The 22,899-nt window shown below is 47.0% G+C and overlaps 1 pseudogene; it reads left to right on the top strand.

Annotated features, from left to right (window-relative positions):
* Positions 1 to 22,477, top strand: LOC132248270 (glycerol-3-phosphate acyltransferase 3-like; annotated as a pseudogene).
* The last annotated feature ends 422 nt before the right edge of the window (positions 22,478 to 22,899 follow it).

A 22,899-nucleotide genomic window follows, 5' to 3' on the forward strand; every position in this document is an offset into this window, starting at 1 on the left:
CTGCTGCAACTCAGTAATTGCCACAATCCAGCAGACTCGGTTAATAAAGTCTGCTCCAACACGCTGGAATTCCTCAATTTAGATAACAAATGACATATATTATTTTTAACTGCAGGAAAAACAGACCCCAGAAAGGAGGCATTTGTGTAGTCAACCATACTTCACCACTGGATGTTCTAATCCTGGCTAGTGATGGAAACTATTCTTTGGTATGAGCAAAACTGCTAATCAAAGGACTTCTTGGTGGCATTAGGATGGGCAAAGATTTGGTATACAAAGAGATCACTAAACTTGTTTTCTCCTGTAACTTAAGGTAGGATTTGAATTCTGCATGTCAGGATTTCAGTGTAAACAATGCATGTGTATCCCTTTCAGTACCTTCTCATTTTTCATCAGTGTTGAATGGTCTCCACCTGATGCATTTTATACAAAACTGCACTTTCATTTCAAACTCGTGTTTGTATAATAATGGGCTTGCTTTGGGCTTGCAGGTTGGCCAGGTTCATGAAGGATTCCTGGGAATTATTCAAAGATCTTGCATCCAGACGTCTCAGCATCTTTGGTTTGAACATGCAGAAATGAGAGACTGCCGTCTCGTGCGGGAAAAGTAAGATAGTGGGAAGTTCACTTTGTTTCCTCATCAGCTCTAGGTAAAGGCCGCAACAGCAAATTAGTATCATTCTTGCCTTCCCAACAGGAGAGTAAAAGGCTTAAAAGGAGCAAACATGAGGCATACATTTGGCCCAGTATGTTTTGTCTTTTGCAGTTTTTATTATTCTGAACTGTGAACACATTAGAAAAATGGAAAGTTTAAGTGATTCTTTCTTTTTGTTTGACAAGAGATTTGACAAATTTGTGCCTTAAATTAAGGTATGAACAGAAGCAGACAGCATCTAATCCTTAGGAAAGAGAGCTCTATTAGTTTAAAAACTACTTACTATGTGTGAAGATTTAAACAATTTTGATGCAACTAATATAGGAAGAAATCAAGCCAAGTTCTTCCATGTTGTGGACATGTAGCAGCATAAAACAACAACAAATAGGGCCAATCAAAACCCATGATTACCAAACAGCCTTAGGATCAGAAAGAGGGTTCAGTGTGTCCCTCCATCTTTTGTCCCCATTCTTCAGTTACTAAGGCACTCAATTCCAGGGCTGCAGGTCCTGGATTGCAGGCCCCTTTTGTCCACAGAAGCTTGGAACCTGGGTATCCCCGATTTAATAACACAGTACTCCAATCACCACATCACACAGGTCAGCTATTGTCCAACCTCTTCTCTCATGCTCCTTTTGAACCTGAGCTATAAACAAACATAGCTATTAGAAAGAAATAGATGAATGGAAGCACAGGGTGTGAGCTTCTGCCTCAGTGTGAGCAAGAACCCCCCACCTTTCCAGATCAGCACCCACCTCACTGAACCACATGCCCTATAGCAGCCTCCCCTGCTCCTGACCAGATATCTCCTAGGTAGTCTTGCTCATGGTTGTAGGGGAGCACCTTCAAAAGAAGCACTAGAGAAATGTCTAGGTAATGACTGATCTATGTTGTGGTGGTTTGAGTGTTGTGTTAAGAAGTCAGAGATATGCAGGTTTAAAGCCTTTCTTGGGGATGTAGGGCTGAGGATGGGCCTTCACAAGGGAGCACCCTAGTTACAGAGTGGGGGGAAGGGAAAATGAGAGGGGTTTTGCTTGTTTTGTTGCTAATGCATATGCCCAGTCTTGGGGCAAATGTAGTCCTCTACATGCAGGACTACATGCGCGCAAATAGAATTCCAACGTATGTGTAAGTGGTATTTCTGGCACTTGGACAATTATGTAAATGACCAAGTGTACACACTTAAATGACCAGAGCATGTCACCATTAGGGTCAAATATCTATTGAAGAAAAAAGCTTAACTTCTATTGATGTAATTGTTTTTTGATCTGAACTATCAGGGCTATTGCAAATCATTATGTATATGATGCATGTTGAATTATTTTTTTGTTACTTATGTCTCCTTTCACAAATATAATTTTGCATTTTCCTAAAGTGATTAAAGTTGTATCTTAAAATACATTATATTGGACAGGAATCCATAAAACAATGTTTGGAGGTGGATTTGGAATAATGAGAAGGGATAACCTATTTCCTATCTGATACATTTCTATAAACCTACCTGTATCTTCTAGTAACACCATTCTTGTAAAGTATTCTGTAGTATGGAGCTTCCTATAAATAGGTACCCACTGAAATTGTGAAATGTGGCTTTGCCTGCAAAATCAGGCAACACCTGCGACATCTGGGAAATTAAAAAAAACTAAAACAAACTTAGTGAAAATAAAATGCTGGCTCCCCAGAGGGAGCCAGCAGTCTTCATGGTGCTGGGGCCTGGTTGTGCAGCCCATGGGTGGGGAGGGGAACAAGGAAAGGGGCTGCCGCACAAAGCGGAGCCCAAGATGGCTGCTGCCCCCACCCCTTGCCACTGATTGACTGAGAGCACTGCCTGTTGTGTAGCCCCACCCCTCTCCCCCAATCAGCAGTGGGGGGCGGGGCTGCATGACAGCCCTTGGAACCAGTCAGCAGTGGAGGGGCTGTTTGATGGACAGCTCTCACAACCAATCAGTAGTGAGGGGTGAGACCACCAGGGTCCCTCAGCCAATCAGAGATGGGGGGGCCTTGCCATGATCAACCAGTGAAAACAGCTGCCAGCCCTATGATCTCTTTGTGAAATTGACTGGGCACCTCCTTGAGTTGGGTGGACCTCTATCTATAAATCACAGGCATACTGGATGAAAGAAATACTGTGAAGAGTTTCTCTGTAAAGGCTGAATGGATGCCTGCCCAGTACACAAATTACAGAAAACCTGTTGGGGGGGGGGGGGGGGGGGCTGTTTAAATTACTTTATTTTGCTCAGGCAGAATTCTTCAGGATTTGGTCCTCAGTGCGTACAGATACAAGATGCAGATATAGCTGGTCAAATGCATCTGGCAGAATATCTTTTTCTTTTGTTGGAAGTACTGATTTGAGAACTGTAGCTAGGCTTGGGGGAGGAGTCATCTTCACCTCTTCAACCAGGCACATAGTTCCATTTTATCTCCTTCCTGTGAGACAGAGCTGTGGATCGATCCCAGCCCACTGACCTCAAGCATATTGAAGGAGGACTTCCGGTGAGAAGAGAGTGCTGATGAAGCCCCTGCTCTGCTATGTGAACTTGGGTAGCAGCAAACAGCTATGGCTAAGAGATGGGAGTGTGACTTACGTTCTGTCTTATATCTAGTATTCATACCTCTGAATATAAATGAGGATTTTTTTATAAAAACAGAGTATAGTTTGAATCATTTCTTTCTTTTTCCCCAATAGAATGAGTGAGCACATTAGAGACAAGAAAAAATTGCCAGTTTTAATTTTTCCAGAGGGTAAGAAACAGCAGTACTATTCAATTACTATGTTCAGCAATATTGCCATAGTTTCCTGCAAGTCATTTTAATGCTCACAGCATTGCTCTTTATTCCAATTCTGATTCTGTGGAAGTGATTTAGATCTTACTTGATGTTGGAAATTTAAAAAAGTCTGACTCTCCATCACATTATACCAGTTTTATGCCAATCTAGTAATTACCTTGGTATATAACAGGTATAATGCAGAGAAGAGGTATATCTGAAGGCTATACTGTACTTTTGAGTCAATTATCTAGTAACTCTTGTAACTCTAGTAAACACTTCTGAAGAAAAACTACATTTGTGCCACTTTCTTTGATGTTTTCATTATAATCGACAACAAACGTCTCTTTGTAGCAGGTGTGGCCCCAAGGGCAGCTGTGGCAACCTCTGGTAGCCACTTAAAACCTACTTTGCTCCAGCTCTCTGGTGTATTCCCCCTGTTATTTTTCCTGCCATGTCTTTCATGTTATGATTTGGGAGGCTTCCTGAATCCTGGGGAGACTTGGGTTGCCTTTAATTGACTTAGCCAGACTCTTGGTTCCACTGTCACTCTCTGGACCCTTACTCTGCTACACAATTATTCTATACCCTGCTGGCCCTTTCAATGCTTTAGGACACTAAATTGCCCTAAGGGGATTAATCATGACCTCCAGCCTCCTCCATAGCCACACAGATGCCTCATGGATGTCAATCACCAACAACAGTACCTCCAGCTCTTCATCCCTTTTTGTTTGTGCCTCGGCCTCTACAATCTTGGGCCTTTTCCTCTGGCTGTCACCTTTGGCCCCAGCCCCCTTGTTTGGGCTTGGCTGCTCAGTCTCAGCCCTGGCCTTGGCTCTCTCAGCCTAGTTACACCATTGCTTGGTGCAGGGCTCAAAACCCAGAGTACCCAAGGTACCTTGTCATGGGTCTCCTGTCTATCCCTACAGCCACAAACTGGTACTCTGGTTTTTACCATCCTACAATAATCCCACCATCACCAGTTACTATGGAGTGCCTCTCTGCAGGTTCTCATTCTATTAGGCTATCCTCTACTCAGCTCTGGCCCTCCTGGACCTACTCAGTTGCCACAGTCTCTTCTCTGTATCAGAAGCTGAGCTTGTATCTCTTGGGGCTTCTCCTCTTCCAGTCATATGATCCTCTGACTAGCTACAGGTATCTTCCCTCAGCTTAATGAGCAGCCTGCCCTCCTCTGTTGCAGTTTGCCTTCTTACTTGCCTAGAGCTCTGCCCTACTGTCTTGCAGCTGGCTCCCAAGTAGCTACCTTGCAGCCCTATAGTCCATATCTGCTGGGTTCCCCTAGCTGCTTATTCTCCTGAGACTGTCCTTACTTCAGCTGCCTACTTCAAATTGCAGCCTTCTAATGCTGCCTTGACTAAGTAGCAAGGATTAAGAGACCCCGCTATACTCTTTATGTCTGTTTTTATTTTTGGCTAGGTACATGTATAAACAACACCTCAGTAAAGATGTTTAAAATGGGGAGCTTTGAAATTGGAGGGACCATCTATCCAGTGGCAATCAAGGTAACATCCAATGGTTTTAAATTATTGATGGATTATTTGCAGAAAAGCTTCAAGTAAGTAGAACCATGTATTTTTTGTTTTATATTTAATATCATTCATATTTATATATTTATAAAGGAGGGTGGACTTCAATGAGGTAAGGAGAATAGTTGGGGAGGCACTGAGGTCCCGGAGGGGAGAGGAGTCAGATGTCCAAGAAGAGTGGTTGTTCCTTAAGGAGACGATCCTCCAAGCCAAAAGGGAGGTAATCCTAACATGGATCAAAGGGGGCAAGAGGGTGCAAAAGCCCCCATGGCTCACCAAAAGCATACAGGAACATCTCCTAGCTAAAAAGGAGGTGTACACTCAATGGAAGGGAGGGGCCATCACCAGGGAGGACTATACCTCGGTTGCTCGGGGCTGTAGGGGGGCAGTCAGGAAGGCCAAGGCGGAGATGGAACTGAGACTAGCTACCCGGATCAAGGACAAAAAGAAGTCCTTTTTTAAATACATAGGGGGTAAAAAGAAGGTACCAGGTAATGTGGGGCCTCTGCAAGGCACGCTTGGAAATTTGGTGGTCTCACCAGATGACAAAGCTAACCTATTTAACAATTTATTTGCCTCCATTTTTCTGAGCAGGGACCAGGTCACCCTCCCCCCCTCACCAGGACCCCCATAGGCCCCAGGGGAGGTGCACCCAGGCCTAGGGTCAGTGAGGATCTAGTCAGGGAACTTCTGGAGGGACTGGACGTATTTAAAATCAGCTGGTCCTGATGACCTCCACCCCAGAGTGCTGAGGGAATTAGCAGAGGTCATTGCGGGACCCCTGGCATGGCTTTACAAGCACTCAAGGTGCTCTGGCGTGGTGCCAGAGGACTGGAAAAGGGCCAATGTGGTTTCCATTTTCAAAAAAGGGAGGAAGGAGGACCCAGGAAACTATAGGCCAGTTACTCTTACCTCGATCCTGGGTAAGCTTTTTGAGAAAATTATCTTGGCACGTGTCCGTGAGGGGCCAGCAGGGGAGATTATGCTTAGGGGCAACCAATGTGTGTTCATTAGAGGCAAGTCCTGTCAGACCAACCTGGTGGCCTTCTATGACCAGGTCACAAAATCCTTAGACGCAGAGGTAGCGGTGGACATAGTATTTCTGGACTTTAGGAAGGCCTTGGACACTGTCTCTTACCCCAGTCTCATTAAAAAACTAGGGGACTGTGGTGTTGACACCTACACAGTCAATTGGGTCACTAACTGGCTGGAAGGTTGCACCCAGAGAATGGTGGTAGACAGGTCCCATTCGACCTGGAGGGATGTGGGCAGTGGGGTTCTGCAGGGCTCGGGCCTCGGGCCTGCACTGTTCAACATCTTCATTAGCGACTTGGACGAGGGGGTAAAAAGCACCCTGTTCAAATTCGCAGATGACACTAAGATGTGGGGAGAAGTGGGCACACTAGAAGGGAGGAATAGGCTGCAATCAGACCTAGACAGGTTACAGGGGTGGGCGGATGAGAACAGGATGGGTTTCAACACTGACAAGTGCAAGGTACTGCACCTGGGGAGGAAGAACCCACAGCATACCTACAGGCTGGGGAACTCCCTTCTCGTCAGTGCAGAGGCAGAAAAGGATCTTGGAGTCATTATTGATGCCAAAATGAACATGGGCCGACAGTGTGGGGACGTGGTCAGGAAGGCCAACTGTACCTTGTCATGCATCCACAGATGCATCTCAAGCAGGTCCAAGGAGGTGATCCTCCCCCTCTATGCAATACTGGTCAGGCCGCAGTTGGAGTACTGCATCCAGTTCTGGGTTTTGCACTTCAGGAGGGATGTGGACAACATGGAGAGGGTCCAGAGGAGGGCCACCGCATGATCAGGAGTCAGCAGGGCAGGCCCTACGAGGAGAGGCTACGGGACCTGAACCTGTTCAGCCTCCACAAGAGAAGGCTGAGAGGGGAACTAGTGCCCATTTACAAACTAGTCAGAGGGGACCAGCAGGCACTGGGGGAGTCCCTTTTCCCGCAAGCACTACCAGGAGTGACTAGAAATAACGGTCACAAGCTGGCAGAGGGTAGATTCAGACTAGATATCAGGAGGCGCTACTTCACTGTCAGGGCGGCTAGGATCTGGAACCAACTTCCAAGAGAAGTGGTGCTGGTTCCTATCCTGGGGGTCTTTAAGAGGAGGCTAGATGAACACCTCGCCAGGGTCATTTGAACCCAGTACTCTTTCCTGCCATGGCAGGGGGTCGGTCTTGATGATCTGCTCAGGTCCCTTCTGACCCTACCAACTATGAAACTATGAAATATGTTTTATATTTAATTAAGGTAATAAATACGATCTTAAAAATCTAAAGCCATGTTTATATCAGATGACTGCAGTTTCTAGGGACATGTATGTGTAACATGGAAACTGCTATCACAAATGACATGCTTGACAGTCTCAGTCTGGGATTCTTGATTATTGTTTAATTTGGTGATTGAGATATGGCAATAGGAGTCAGCAGGTTTGGATTATTTTCTTGTTTAGGCTACAGTTTTCTGTGTAACATTGGCCAATTCACTTTACCTCTGTGCTTCAGTTTTCTGGACCATGGAATTGTCTAATCTCACAAGGCAGACAAGGTTCTTTGGGTGAATATGATATCTTTTATTAGACCAATTTAAATAGTTGGAGAAACTTTTTATAGCAAGCGTTTGGGTTTAAAAACCCTTCATCAGGCTGAGGAAGTCTTTGCAGTTGGTGTGTGCTCTTTCTGGATGGAATGAATACTAAAGAAGTCAAAGGCTGGGCTGGTATGCATGTAAGATAGGCAGTCAGTGAAGATGTGAATTGAGGAGTCAGTGGGTGAGAGACAGGCGGGGGGTGGGAGGGAGGGGAGGAGAAGGGAGATGAATTGCTGGGAAGGTGGTCTATGTTTTTAAGTTTCCATAGACCACCTTCTCAGCAACACCTTCCTAGTCACCATGGATGTTACCAGCTTATATACCAACATCCCACACCAGGATGGCATCCAAGCCTGCCTTACATATCTACAAGAGCAAGATTACAACTCAGAGTACAGACCCAAAGATATTACTGACCATATACACTTCATCCTCACACACAACAATTTCACCTTTAATATCCAACACTTCGTCCAGACCATGGGTACAGCTGTGGGCACCAACATGGCCCCACAGTATGCCACCCTTTTTATGAGCCACCTGGAAGAAGAATTCCTCAAGGACTGCACCATCAAACCCTTACTACCATACTTAAGATATATCAATGACATCTTCATTATTTGGACTGAAAACCTGCAATCTCTGATTGAGTTCCATCAGAAATTCAACAATCACCATCCCTCCATCCAACTATCTCTTGAATACTCCAGCACCAACATCTCCTTTTTAGACACGATGATCAGTATCCAAAATGATACAATACAAACCACGTTATACAAAAAAGCCACAGACCAACATATATATCTGCACAGAACCAGCAATCCCCTAAACACACCAAGAAAGCTGTGATATACAGCCAAACCCTCAGATATCACTAAATTTGCACCCGGGATTGCCACCTCACCAATCTTAAAAAGGCTATCACCCAACAAGGACACTCCTGTAGAGAGATGGATCACATGTTTGAAAGAGCCACCTGGATACTGTCACAACCCAAGGGTGTGATTTTGTGTGCGCGCACTTCGGCACTGCTAAATAATTTCCCGCCACGAGGAGCTTTCTTTGCATGGTGCATTTCTCAGTTGCAAAGAGAAAACCCTGGTGCAAAGAAGATCCTGCCACCCGCATGCAAATTTGTGTCCCACTCTTGGCCAGTTCTAAATTATTCCCACGTGGCGGCTAGGGATTGGCTTGCTAGCCGTATAAGAGGCTTGAGCCGTTTCCGCCCAAGTTGGAGGACTCCACAACCATCTGGAGGAGGAGGACTACTTCATGTTTCGTGAAGAACTCTAAGTGCTGCGGAGCCTAACGGACCCAGCATGTACCTTAAGAAGGCTATAGGGGTCTGATCAACCTCTGGCCTCTCCCCGTCACTGAGCGCGATCCCTCGATGAACCCCTTCCCTGCGCGCAAGTTCCACGGAGCCTAGCAAACTTCGTGTGAGTGTATCCAGAGCTCTTCTCTGAGTTGTTTTCTTCGGTTGACACGATGGGCTCGCGGTTTTAGAGCCTTCAGCTGGATTGGGCTAGAGTTCGCGAGATTAGAACTCTTGTCCGCTCTTCTTTCCTATCTGTAACTGTAACTCAAGCAAGTTTTCCTGCCTGCACCGCGACCATCTACGGTGTAAGTAAAATAATCTTTAATCAACCGCTACGCGTCCGTGCCTAATTCTAGTCTGCCGGCCTACATTCCCCAACCCGCGTGCCAGGGCTGCTGGCCACAGCCCGCGGTGCGTGCCCCCGAGGGCCTCGGACCGCTCCTGGCCCGCACATGGCAATGAGGATGGGATCAGGGGAAGGCACGCTGGAGCTAGAATTAGTTAAGAACTGCCCTTGGCGCAGTGGAAAACGCCAAGTAGAAAACTTTATGGAACTGGAGGCACATATCGCTTACCACCAGGCAGGCGGAACAGGTGAGAGGTTTATCAGCGGATGCCTTTCACTGAAGGGAGAAGAGGGAGCTTCCGAAGATGGAGCCCTGAAAGAGAGGGAAGTGTATTTTCACCCCGAGGCATTCGGTTGTATAATGAGTGATGAGCAAGTCCTGTTCAGGCCCCTCGACACTGTGTCCCTCGCCAGAGTCAACCCGGCAGGCGAGTCGACCCTCACCCAGGAGTGTGCCCGTTGTCTAAGATGTGCTCGGGAGAGTGAAGAACTGGTGCCGATCAACCGGTTCGCCCCCTTTATGCTGGCGTCTAGATTAAGGGGTTGTGAGCTTCCATCCGAGCTCCGTGAAGATCTGGAGACGGAGGGACGTGCCGCAGATGAGAGGGTGGCCCCACAATACGACAAGGGGGGAGTGCTAACTGCAACTTTTCATACTGTAACCGATTTAATGCAGAAGAATTTAAATTTGAAAGCCCAGCTGCGTATGGCTGTTCAAGCGGTCAAAGAAGTGGCTGCGAAAGAAAATCCTGAGACGCCACGCCAAGATGGCGCCGAGCAAGAGGGAGACCGCATGGAAGAACTGGAAGAGAAGGGTGGAGCTTCGGAGAAACCCACGAGAGTTCGGCCGGCGACCCTGCCCACCGATGCAGCGTTGCTTCCGGCGACCACACCTTCTTGCCGATGGAAGGGAGAATCGAGCAGAGGAGTGCATCCGCCCCTCTTGCCTGAAGCGATAACAACAATGACTCCCACAGCAGCATTGACTCCCGAAGTAACAGCTCGTCCTATGGCAATGATCAACCCAGTGACTGATGCACAAGATGGAGTTTGTGCCGCCACCAGTCGCATTCGTGCTTGGACTGAGTTACAGGAGCTGTACAGAGAATCTGAAATGGAATCTGACGAGGCTATAGTCTCATGGCTGGAACTCATGTCCATGGAGTTTGAGTAATCTCCTTTGTCAGTTGTCACGACTGCGTATCCTGATGGAGCCAAGATTATCTAGTGATCCGGAACGTCGACACCCAACCGAGGCTCAAGGCGCAAGACATCGCGAATCTGATCTTCCATCATTGCCACAGAGAACACCAGAGGAGCGATACATGTTTGGATTTCTCCTACAGCGTTCTGGACTCAATAAGCGGCAACTTCGGATTTTAGGGGACGCAGGTCAATGGCAACTGGCCTATGAGTTAAGTTTCCATTATCTAGAAGAACTGGATGACGACTCCTCGATGATTTCATCTAGTTGAGTGTGCAAGAGAGGGTAGTTTGAAGTAACAAATTCTTGTATTATATGTTTTAAAAATGATAGTGTAGTTCCATGGAAATTTTGTAAATATTTTGATATACATTAACTTATTTTCTGAGAGTTTTGTTTACAGATCCAGAAATTCAGAGTGCGTGGCGGAGAGAAGCCCCAAGAAGGATAACATCATCTGAAGAAGTGAGGGCTTGACGCGCGACTTCGCCATGACGCCCACTGAAGCCCTGATCGTGCAGTTCTTTGTTATGAATCTGATTATGTGTATATGTATTTGTGCTGGTTATTATTTGATTCGATCCCTGGAGGACAAACTTCTTATGTTAGCTAATTTTATGTTTACCCATTTAGTTCAATGACCTGTGGTAAGAGCTCTCGATGACCCAAGTAACAAGTGTATGGCATAATTCAGCTGTGCCTTCAGCAAGGGGGGATGTCACAACCCAAGGGTGTGATTTTGTGTGCGCGCGCTTCGGCACTGCTAAATTATTTCCCGCCACAAGGAGCTTTCTTTGCAAGGTGCATTTCTCAGTTGCAAAGAGAAAACCCCGGTGCAAAGAAGTTCCCGCCACCCGCATGCAAATTTGTGTCCCACTATTGGCCAGTTCTAAATTATTCCCACGTGGCGGCTAGTGATTGGCTTGCTAGCCATATAAGAGGCTTGAGCGGTTTCCGCCCAAGTTGGAGGACTCCACAACCATCTGGAGGAGGAGGACTTCACGTTTCGTGAAGAACTCTAAGTGCTGCGGAGCCTAACGGACCCAGTGTGTACCTTAAGAAGGCTATAGGGGTCTGATCAACCTCTGGCCTCTCCCCGTCGCTGAGCGTGATCCCTCGACGAACCCCTTCCCTGCGTGCAAGTTCCATGGAGCCTAGCAAACTTCGTGTGAGTGTATCCAGAGCTCTTCTCTGAGTTGTTTTCTTCGGTTGACACGACGGGCTCGCGGTTTTAGAGCCTTCTGCTGGATTGGGCTAGAGTTCACGAGATTAGAACTCTTGTCCACTCTTCTTTCCTATCTGTAACTGTAACTCAAGCAAGTTTTCCTGCCTGCACCGTGACCATCTACGGTGTAAGTAAAATAATCTTTAATCAACCGCTATGCGTCCGTGCCTAATTCTAGTCCGCTGGCCTGCATTCCCTGACCCGCGTGCCAGGGCTGCTGGCCACAGCCCGCGGTGCGCGCCCCCGAGGGCCTCGGACCGCTCCCGGCCCGCACAGATACCACGTAAAGAATTGTTGCAGTACAGAAGGAAAACTCCCATGAATCACACACCGCTGGTTATGACATATCACCCCTTCCTTGAACCCATATGGAAAATCCTCAAACAGTTGCAACCCATACTAGAAAGAGACCCTATTCTTAAAGAGTTCTTCCCAGAACCACCCATCCTAGCCTTCAAACAAGCACCGAACATTGCTATCCTCATCACCAGAAGCAAACTTTCTCAGGCCCAGAACACACTGAATGGATCCAGACCATGCCATGACAAGAAATGCAAAACCTGCCAACTCATCTCCACCATCCCCACAATTACTGCACCCCACAACAAAACCATAAGCATTCCTGGATCTTACAGCTGCACCTCAAGAAATGTAATATATCTCATCCAATGCACCAAATGCCCTGATGGAAAATACACAGGAGAGACCAAACAACAACTGTGCACTAGAATGAATGCACACCAGAAATCTATCAAAGACAGGAATACCTGTGGGGGCACATTTCTCACAAGAAAACCACTCTCTCTCCAATCTCTCAGTTCTAATCCTCAAAGGGAATTTACAAACCCCTTTTCACAGACAAGCCTATGAGCTTCACTTCATCAACCTCCTGCATACACAAAATCATGGACTAAATATATACATTGGATTTATGACACATTATAACCAGCCTGACATCTGACTCCCCAGGTACCTCTCCACTATCAAACTGTTACATTCATCCCGCTTCTCCCCACCCTGCCCCTCCCTACCCAGCCTGTCTCTCACCCACTGACTCCTATTCATTTCATCCAGGAAGAGCACGCACGAACAGCAGACTTCCTCAGTTTGACAAAAGGTTTTTAAGCCTGAAAGCTTGCTCTAAAATTTTTCCCAGCTATTTAATTTGGTCTAATAAAAGATATCATATACACCCAAAGAACCTTGTCTGCCTATGTTCTTAGACCAACATGGCTAAAACCTACACCCCTCTAATCTCACAAGGATGTTGTGAGCATTAATTCAGCGGTGTCTATGAAATGCCCTGAGGTATCAGATATTATACAAGTGAAGGTTACTGCTATTAGCCTCATTTACTATCAGTCTCATCTTCTTGAGTTGGCACTTGGGCACTAAATTTGAGATTTGTTGGTATAGGCAGGTCAGAATCAGTTTTGTGGCTTATTGGGGCTGCATGTTACTGGTAAGGGTGGAAGAAAAAAAACAAGGCTGCAAGCTTCATACTCCCTCCAGAATCACTGCCAGAAGGAATGATTATATTGACATGTGAATGGAGAAATCAGGACCACAAACAATACCTTGCATTGTTTGTGTAAAAGTTGTCTGTGCTGGAAGATTAATTAAGACTGCATTGTTGCTATGCATGTGGTAGGTATGTTGTGTAAGGACACCCTGTATGTCCAGAGCTGTCAAAATCAACATCTTCACAAGCACTTGTGCACTTTTTTTGCCTTTAAAATGTGTGTGTGCATGTGTGGATTTGGTCCCAGCCTATCTCTAAATGCAGGTATTGCTCTGATCTTCCACTTGTTGCTCTAAAATACAAGTAAGGATTGTTACTGATGTTCCCTCTTGTCTACTTCTTAGTGTAACAGAGTGGTGGCAACTAGGACAGCAGCTTTGGCTGCCTGCTTTTTAGGGAAGAGGGCACAAAAATAGCTGCAACTGCAGCAGCAGCTGATCACACTGCTACTTTTGGAATGGTGGCAGCTGGCTCTACAGCAAGCATTGCATGGATCCCTGAAGTGCAGAGCTGCTGGGCTGCACCTCTGTTACTTATATGTATCAAAAGATTCTCTGCCATGGAAGTCAAAGTTTCCATCATGTTCTCCTCACCCTGCAGTATGACCCTCAGTTTAGAACAGTACAAAACAAACAGCAGCTTATAGAATGGTGTCTACGAGGAGTGCTGCTAGGGCCTCTGCCCAGGGGGGCAAGGCTACCTGGGGCAGGTCTGAGGCCTCCACCCAGACTGAGCCCATGGGGGAGCTGATGTCCCCCTACCTCCTGGCCTCTGGGGGATCCCCAGCAGGGCCAGGGGGGGCAGAGATTGGGGGCCCCCACACCTGTCCGGTAGGTGCCCATCTTAGGGCTCTGGAGGCGCAGGTGAGGGAGCTCCGGGAAGAGGTTAGCAGGCTGAGGGGGATCAGGGAGGTGGAGGATGAAATTGACAGTTATTTCCTTTCCCTGCAGGCCCAGGCACCCAAGGAAGAAGCAGCCCGGGGAATGCCCTCCACAGCAGGGTGGCAGACAGTCACAGCCAGGACCGGAGCAGCTCGCAGCGAACCAGTACCAGCTTCTCCAATCCGACTGGTGAACAGGTACGAGGCCCTGGCGACCCTGCAGGAGATGGAAGGGGAGGAGGAAACCCTTGGGCAAGAAGAAACACCACGTTCTTCACACTCCAAACAGAACAAGAGATCCACGAGGACCCAGAGGAGGAGGCGACAAGTGCTCGTCATAGGCGACTCCATCCTGAGAGGTACGGAAGGACCCATCTGTCGCCAGGACCCCTCGGCACGAGAGGTATGCTGCCTCCCTGGAGCAAAGATTCGGGATGTGACGGAGGTAATCCAGGCCAGGATCAAGCCCACCGATTATTACCCCATGGTCCTAGTCCATGTGGGTACTAATGATGCGGCCAGGAGAACCCCCGATCACCTGATGGCGGACTACAGTGCTCTGGGTGGCGTGCTGAAGGAGTTCGGTGCACAGGTGGTTTTCTCTTCCATCCTACCAGTGACTGGATGAGGAAGACGGCAGGAGAACTGCATCAGAGAGACCAACTGGAGGCTTCGGCAGTGGTGTCTCGAGGCAGGCTTCGGCTTCCTGGACAATAACCCGCACATCACGACGAGGGACATGCTCAGCTGGGATGGGCTTCACCTGTCCCCCAAAGGTAAGCGTGTATTTTCTACTAGGTTGGTGGATCTCCTCCGGCAGGCTTTAAATTAGGCTCGTCGGGGGGAGGGGAGTACGAGGGCAGGGGAAGCTGTGGACCACCAAACCATGTGGCACCCACAAGGACAGCCCAGCCTGAAAAAGGAGGACATTGGGAACCTGAAAGCCATGGGGAGACCAGCACTACAGAACAGGTAAGAAACAAGAAGGTAAGAAACAATGGGCCCCTTGGGACTCGGAGTGGGGGGGGCAGCAAAGGCACCAGTCGCAGGGCTCAAGTGCCTATATACTAATGCTAGGAGCATGGGGAACAAGCAGGATGAACTAGCGCTCCTGCTTGCACTAAACACCTATGACTTAGTGGGGCTAACAGAGACCTGGTGGGATTCATCCCATGACTGGGCGGTACATATTGAGGGCTACAGATTGTATAGAAAGGACAGGTCGGGGAAGAAGGGGGGGGGGGGGTGTTGCACTTTATGTCAGTGAGCAATATACATCAACCCTCATCAAGACAGAATCCGAGGTTGAGGAAGTAGAAGGATTGTGGGTTAGGCTACATGGGGGGCAAGGAGAAAGGGATTTGGTGGTAGGGGTCTGCTACAGACCCCCACACCAAGGGGAAGAAATAGATGCAGGGCTCCTGAGGCAACTCTCGGAGACCATAAAAGCTAAAGAGGCGGTAGTCATGGGGGACCTAAACTACCCAGACATCTGCTGGGAGACGCAGACAGCAAGGTCCCATCGCTCACGCAGGTTTCTAACCTGTATACAGGACCTCCACCTGACACAGGAGGTGCATGGTCCCACTAGGGGGAATGCCATACTGGATCTGGTATTGGCAACAGGAGATGACATGATAGGGGACCTCCAGATCGGTAGCCATTTGGGAGACAGTGATCACCTTATAATAGAATTCAACATAAGACGGCGAGTGGGTAAGGTAACTAGTAGGGTGAAAGTGCTAGACTTTAGGAAAGCTGATCTCAATGCACTCAGGCGATTAGTCAAGGAAGCACTGCAGAGTAGGAGTTTTGAAGGGATGGGAGCCCAAGAAGGGTGGCTGTGCCTAAAGGAAACGATCCTTCGGGCACAAAGCAAGACGATCCCCGAGCGAGGCAAAAAAGGGAAAGGGGCCAGAAGGCTTCCATGGCTGACCAGAGAAATCCAGGGCAGCCTAAGGGCCAAAAGGGGAGCACATAAAAAGTGGAAACAGGGTGAGATCACTAAAGATGAATATACCTCCTCTGCTCGTGCTTGTAGGGAGGCAGTTAGACGGGCCAAAGCTACCATGGAGCTGAGGATGGCAACCCAAGTAAAAGACAACAAGAAATTGTTTTTTAGATATATTGGGAGTAAAAGGAAGGCCCAGGGAGGAATAGGACCACTGCTAAATGGGCAGAAACAATTGGTGACAGACAGAGGGGACAAGGCTGAACTCCTCAACGAGTTCTTTGCCTCAGTGTTCCTAAGTGAGGGGCATGACAAGTCTCTCGCTGGGGTTGTAGAGAGGCAGCAGCAAGGCGCCAGACTTCCATACGTAGATCCTGAGGTGGTGCAGAGTCATTTGGAAGAACTGGATGCCTTTAAATCGGTAGGCCCGGATGGGCTCCATCCAAGGGTGCTGAAGGCACTGGCTGACATCATTGCAGAGCCACTGGTGGGAATATTCGAACGCTCGTGGCGCACGGGCCAAGTCCCGGAGGACTGGAAAAGGGCTAACGTGGTCCCCATTTTCAAAAAGGGGAGGAAGGAGGACCCGGGCAACTATAGGCCAGTCAGTCTCACCTCCATCCTTGGTAAAGTCTTTGAAAAAATTATCAAGGCTCACATTTGTGAGAGCCCGGCAGGGCAGATTATGCTGAGGGGAAACCAGCACGGGTTTGTGGCGGGCAGATCGTGCCTGACCAACCTGGTCTCTTTCTATGACCAGGTTACGAAACACCTGGACACAGGAGGAGGGGTGGATGTCGTATACTTAGACTTCAGGAAGGCCTTTGATACGGTATCCCACCCCATACTGGTGAACAAGTTAAGAGGCTGTGACGTGGATGACTACACAGTCCGGGTGGGTGGCGAATTGGCTAGAGGGTCGCACCCAGAGAGTCGTGGTAGATGGATCGGTCTCGACCTGGAAGGGTGTGGGCAGTGGGGTCCCGCAGGGCTCGGTCCTTGGACCGATACTCTTTAATGTCTTCATCAGTGACTTGGACGAGGGAGTCAAATGTACTCTGTCCAAGTTTGCAGATGACACAAAGCTATGGGGAGAAGTAGACATGCCAGAGGGCAGAGAACAGCTGCAGGCAGACCTGGATAGGTTGGACAAGTGGGCAGAAAACAACAGAATGCAGTTCAACAAGGAGAAATGCAAAGTGCTGCACCTAGGGAGGAAAAATGTCCAGCACACCTACAGCCTAGGGAATGACCTGCTGTGTGGCACAGAGGTGGAAAGGGATCTTGGAGTCCTAGTGGACTCCAAGATGAACATGAGCCGGCAGTGTGACGAAGCCATCAGAAAAGCCAATGGCACTTTATCGTGCATCAGCAGATGCATGACGAATAGGTCCAAGGAGGTGATACTTCCCCTCTATCGGGCGCTGGTCAGACCGCAGTTGGAGTACTGCGTGCAATTCTGGGCGCCACACTTCAAAAAGGATGCGGATAACCTGGAGAGGGTCCAGAGAAGGGCAACTCATATGGTCAAGGGCCTGCAGACCAAGCCCTACGAGGAGAGACTAGAGAAACTGGACCTGTTCAGCCTCCGCAAGAGAAGGTTGAGAGGCGACCTTGTGGCTGCCTATAAGTTCATCATGGGGGCACAGAAGGGAATTGGTGAGTATTTATTCACCAAGGCGCCCCCAGGGGTTACAAGAAATAATGGCCACAAGCTAGCAGACAGCAGATTTAGACTGGATATTAGGAAGAACTTCTTCACAGTTCGAGTGGCCAAGGTCTGGAATGGGCTCCCAAGGGAGGTGGTGCTCTCCCCTACCCTGGGGGTCTTCAAGAGGAGGTTAGATGAGTAACTAGCTGGGGTCATCTAGACCCAGCACTCTTTCCTGCTTATGCAGGGGGTCGGACTCGATGATCTTTTGAGGTCCCTTCTGACCCTAACATCTATGAATCTATGAAAATATTCTGTGCTTATCTATGGATTGCAATTACTGACCAGCTGGGCCATCGTGTGCAATGTGTGGTATTTACTGCCAATGACCAAAGAGGTATTTATGCTTAACTGTGTTGTTGTAGATCATTTTGACTCTGTCTGTCATGAAAGCTATATTTCTAGACACAGCTCTATGTTAAAATGGGATTATGTTTATGAATTCTTATTAATAACCTAAGAGAGCAAAGTCTGAAAGGAATGTTATTTTTAAATATAAATTTAAAACACCTTGGAAATGGAGAGATTTATGGTAACCGAAGCAACCTTGATTCAGCCTGGTACTCCCACTAATTAATCCATTCTTCATGTAAAATACTTTTTTGTTGAGGACAGGTATAACAGATCACATCTTATATAATTTTGATTTAATTATATATACAACCTGGGGGATTGGAGACATCTCAAACCAGTGATAGCTCCGTAGTTCACCCATGTATTTCCTCATTAATTTCTGATTAATGACAAAAATGCATATTTAGCATTGTTAGCACTGCAGAGTCAGCAAGCTGTGTAAGAGTGGCTTGTGCCCCTCTAACAGTGTGATTCTCAACCAGGGTGCCACGGCACTCTGGGATACTTTGAGATCTTTTCAAGGGTACCACAGGATGCCACCCAATGTTAGCAGTATTAAGTGTGCAAACATGATTTGCAAGATAAACCCAGAGATTTCAAACAGGAATCCATAATGTTAAAACATTCTGATCTGTTGTGATCTTTCTGAGCTCTTGGCAACAGAAGAATGGCTTTACTTTTCTGTTGTCCGAAAATGGGTGAAAATGAAGAGCTGGCATTTTCTGGACTTGGTTCTCAATCTCTTTAGATTCACAAGTCTAGCTCATGCATCTTTAAAAAATGTGTTAATTCAGGGCTGCATACCAGCCTTCCATATGCACTATACAACTCAATGGGGACACAGGATGAAAATCATTATAGATTTTAATCCAAAACCTCAGTTTTGATAGGTTTGATGAGAGAGAAATGCACAAGCCAGAGAGAATTGTCATTGCCCAGGCTGAATTTTCAGGACTGCAGGTTAGGGAAAAAAAAAACAAGCAAACATCTGTTTATCTTGAAAGTGGGAATATTTGATCAATAAATCATGGGAAGAAAATCAACATGAAATCTAATTTTTCTCTGTTTTTTGAGCCACATTTTGAAGAGGAACCATTCTTTAGAAAGCTGCCTTGTTCTCTAGTGCCTGTTGTAGGATGTTGTCTAGCACAGAAGCATTTCTTAAAATAAAACATGAATCAAATAGTTTAAAAACATATTATTCTTATCCTATTCAGGAAGGAGAAAGTGCCATTCACTTTGCCGACAAAGTCAAGGCTGTTATTGCTGCCTGAGGAGGAATGTCTGTACTTGCTTGGTAAGAAAAGAGGCCCTTTTTAAGTTTTATATTTATGCAAATACAAATCAAGGTCCCCTACAATTAGCTTGGGGAAAAAAGAACCTCATTGTACATTTGCATATAAGGAAACCTTGTTAAACACATTGGCTATCTTCAAATGGCTGCCAAAAGCAGTACATGCTCAGTAGTAGAAACAAATTATGACATTGATTAATACAGCCAATACTGAACATGACTATAACACACATGCCCTATATTAGGCAAACATACTGGTAGGACCCTACCACGATAAGAAGTTAGTGCATCCTATCCAAATAAAATATGCAATTGTGCCCATTGAGCACAGTCCCATTCAGCACTGACTCTTTTTCAAGTCATGGTGAGCCACCACAATTGACTACATTAACTTCTTCATCACTCCCACAGCTAAATTGCCTTTTCTTTCACATTTCCAGTGATTCCTATTTCTTCACCAGCCTTAAGTGTCTGGCAAAAAATCACCAAATGGGGTCCAAACAGTTTACCCAGAATCCCTCTGTGGCCCCCTCTCTCAGCCTGTCACATATGATTATTGTAGCTGGACCCAGACCAGGTTGCCTGGTGCATTATTTGCATGTACATTTTTGGAGGATCCCAGGGCTCATGACAAGAACATCTTGTTCCAATCATGAGTGGGGGGCTAATTAGCACATTGATCCATTGTGCAGGGTATCTGGAGTGTACACACACATGCTGAGATATGGGGTCACCCTGGTTTTTCAAGCCCTTTCAGGCTATTGATTCTTCTGGGGCCCAGCCCAATGAACTATATGGTAAATCAAGAACCTTTGGACTAATATCATGCATGGTTTGTACTATATATAATTAGGTACAGAAGTGCTGCTTGAAAGGAGTGGGAAAAGGTAAACCTGTGCTAAATGGCAAACCTGTGCTAAGTGGCTAGTATTCACTTCGGATTTGGATTCAGCTGATTCGGGGGACAGTGATTCGATTTGGTGATTTGAATCACTGTCCCAAATCGATTCAGCTGAATCTGATTCAGAGATTCGGCTCCTGCCAAATCTCCAAATCAGCCAGGCCCATCCCCACCAGCCTGGCAATGGCTGCCCCGCCTGCCCTAGCTCCCAGCTCCTTGGAAAAAAAAGCCCCGACTCAGTGGGTGCTGCCAGGTGGGGGGGGCAATCCCCACTGCCCCCCCACTACCCCTTGCTGTGTGCGGGGCTCTGCATGAGCCCTCCGACCCCCCTTTGCTCCCCCAGCCCCCAACAGGTGTCCTGCTTGGGCCAGCTCCAAATCATTCCAGAGATTCAGAGAGCTTTGAATCGATTCAGACCTTTAAATTGGTCCCCTGATTTGATTTGGATTCAGAGATTTGGCCACCGAATCAGGCGGAATCTCCTCCAAGTTGAATCACTGCCCAAAGCTTTGCACAGCCCTAGGGAAAGGGACTTTAGGGGGAAGAAGTTGTGGGGAGCAGAGGGCAAGGGAGCCAGCTGGTCCCCTAGATTTATTTTCTCCTGCTGTAGCAGAGGGAGGGGGTCAAATTCAAGGCAAAGCTTGAGTTGCTGATGTGGAGCATTATTCTGCTCTGTGCGCATGTCTACATTTACATACTAATGTGAAGCAATAGGTTCCAGTGCATATTGCAGCAGAATTTACTGCTCCTGGGTCATGGTGTTTACACAGGTGCCAAGGATTGCAGCATGTTGAGCTGGGTCAGAGCAGCTTCAGATGGCAGGGGCCCCGGGGGGTAAGCCTGCCAGCCTGGGCCTACTCTGTCCCAGCTCAACATGCTGTGAAGGGGCTGGCTGGGGCATGAGGGTGCTCCACTGCAGGGCTAGCTGCCAGGCAGCCCCTGCTCTGAAGCACCTTTGTGGTTCAGCCAGCTGGGGCAGCATCTACATGTGTGCTACTGTGGAGTAAAGAACTCTGCCGCAGGAGAGTACTTGTATTTACAAGTACTACCTTGCTGTAGAGTTTATTAGTTTACTCCAGCCTAATACCCCTGCGCATGTAGACACTGAGATGTTTACTATGGAGCTAACTAAGCAACTTTGCAGTAAATGTCTCATGTGGATGCACCCTGTGAGTAGTCCCAGCAAAGCCAGTGGAAGAAGGTAGAACTTATACAGGAGTAAGGTTGTCAGCAAGGATCTAGCTAGGGTACAGAAACTGCTCAGAAAGCTGTTGAGAGAGCAACTTGCTATTCACCATAGGCCAGATTCTATTCTGCCCATTAGACATCTAAGTAAATATAAGTGCCTCGATGGGCTTATTTAGATTAATTCTACTGTGCATTAGTGTGTCATGGCAAAAGCTGTGCAATTGCGCTAATGCACAGTAGAATTAGTCTACTGTGCATTAACATCATTAAAAAGGCATGTGCGCAGTAGCACTGGTTACTGTGCATTGAGTTAGTACCTGTTGTTACAGGTACTAAACTTAATGCACAATAACTGCGGTGCATTAATGCATATGTAGACATGCCAGTGTGATTTCATTCCACCTTGTCCAAGTCCCTGAAAATCTGTTAATGCATCTTCTTTTGTAACTGTCATCTTATTCTTAAGACTGGGTCTTAAAAAAAAAATGTAGCAAGGAGGAGGAGGGACCACCCAATTTCTGTATTAACAGTATTTCAGGGACTCAGGCCCCATGTGAACACTTCCAGCTAGAAGAAGAGATGTGGTTCATATAGGGTGATACATGTGCAAAATTCAGTAATTTGTAGCTACTGGGTAAAAAATAGTATTGGGCATAGGTAACCCGTATCACATTAAAAAAACACTACCTGTAGCTTTTTTTTGTATATATGAAAGTCTGTTGGAAGCAAAGACCTTGCTTTACAGTACAGAACCTTGGGCAACTCCATATTGCAATAGTAGATGCTGATGCATTGACAACACTCTCAATAAATAATCAAAATATTGTAAACTATTTCTGAATTTATCTGGAAATGACCTCAAGCCTGCACTGTGCTTATCTCTATTTCCAGGGATGGATCTCTGAAAAAGAAAATGGTCAAAGAGTCTTTCAAAGAACAGCAGCAGAAGAAATATAGTTAGATAATAGTAGGAAATGGATTAGTGGGAAATGGCATCTAATTAAATGTTCTTACTTTCAAATTCTTTTTTTTTCTCATGATGCTCAATAGAAATGATGTGCTATGTTTTATATATTAAAATCTCAGCCTTTTCCTGCTGTATCTATAGGTGTCTTGCACATGAACAGGGCAGAGAAATAACAAATTGACAGGATGACCTTATATTAGTGAATTACCTTATTTACTTGATTTTAAGATGAGCCAACCCCCTCCATTTAATCTGGGGGTGAAAAGCCCCTTATCTTAGAATCAAATACCAGGATGGTTGGGGGCAGGTGGTTGCTGTGTCTTGGGCTTCAGCCCCTACCCAGGGTTGGGGCCACAGCCATAGCTGCTGCCTGCTCCCCCCTACCCCCATCCCCACCCTCACCACTGCCTCCACCCCTGCCACCTCTGCACCCTGCCATCTCCCCACACACCACG

Source organism: Alligator mississippiensis, chromosome 2 (genome assembly GCF_030867095.1).
Source record: "Alligator mississippiensis isolate rAllMis1 chromosome 2, rAllMis1, whole genome shotgun sequence".
Lineage (NCBI taxonomy): Eukaryota > Metazoa > Chordata > Crocodylia > Alligatoridae > Alligator > Alligator mississippiensis.